This window comes from Pseudophryne corroboree, chromosome 9 (genome assembly GCF_028390025.1).
Source record: "Pseudophryne corroboree isolate aPseCor3 chromosome 9, aPseCor3.hap2, whole genome shotgun sequence".
NCBI classification, from domain to species: domain Eukaryota; kingdom Metazoa; phylum Chordata; class Amphibia; order Anura; family Myobatrachidae; genus Pseudophryne; species Pseudophryne corroboree.
Genome location: NC_086452.1, coordinates 13341486 through 13342490, shown reverse-complemented (window position 1 = coordinate 13342490; position 1005 = coordinate 13341486). Strand labels below are relative to the sequence as shown.

General features: G+C 40.3%; 1 pseudogene; it reads right to left on the bottom strand.

The window, feature by feature from the left end:
* Positions 1–601: 601 nt before the first annotated feature.
* LOC134963251 (5S ribosomal RNA) lies at positions 602–720 on the bottom strand (annotated as a pseudogene).
* Positions 721–1005: the final 285 nt, after the last annotated feature.

The window sequence follows — 1005 nt, the reverse complement described above, 5'->3', positions numbered from 1 at the left end:
AAAAGGGGCATGGTCTATAGAAAGGGTGTGTGGCTTTGCGGGCATGCTGCGATCGCAAGCCATGCCTCTCAATTTCGTAACTGCTGGGGCATGGCCAGTGTTCTGAGAGCTGCTGGCATGTCCTCAGTCCCTCTGTCTCCTGTAAATAGATGCTGTGCACTGCTGCCTGCGGGTGGGACAGCAGGACAGTCCCAAAAAAAGGGACGTGAAAATTGGGACAGTTGTGAGGTATGTCATAGTGTTATTACCATGGTTACAATAGACATGGTAAGAGACAAGCCAGCAAAGCTCTTCCAGCATGGGACGAGGGATAAATAGAGTAAAGGAGTATAATGCACTGTATGAACAATAGCGTATAAATATTATATGTATATACACTGGACAATTAGCTGCAGTAGAGAGTCTGGATAAATGCAGAAGAAAAATGATATAGGTATATAGGGAGCCTGGGGTGTGTATCAGCGTATACTTTCAGCAAAAACAATGGTCAAGAAATTAATGAAAAAAAACAATAAAATAAAAGATACAGCGCCATATTACATGGAATCACCTAGTGCCTTTCCCTGTTAGAAAGCAATCAGATTAACCATACAGTACATATGCATTACAGCGCCTGGTATTCCTAGGAGGTCTCCCATCCAAGTACTGACCAATTCTAACGCTGCTTAGCTGCCAAGATCAGATGAGATTGGGCGTTTCCAGTATAGGATGGCTGTATTTGCTGGATATATGTTATCAACAGGGCTGGCGTTATCAGGAAAATAATGGTCAATTAATATAAAAAATACCAAATATAAATGTGTTATTCATTATGGTTGCTATACCACACCTATAAAAAACAAAAAAACCAATAAGAATTATAGAAAACAAAAACACAAAAAAATAAAGGAAAAAAAGTAAATAAAACATGTATTACTCCAGCATATACTGTACAGAACTGGCCCTAAGTGCCCCCACCCATCTCCCAAAAGATAAGCGATCATAAGTGTTGCACAAAACACACGG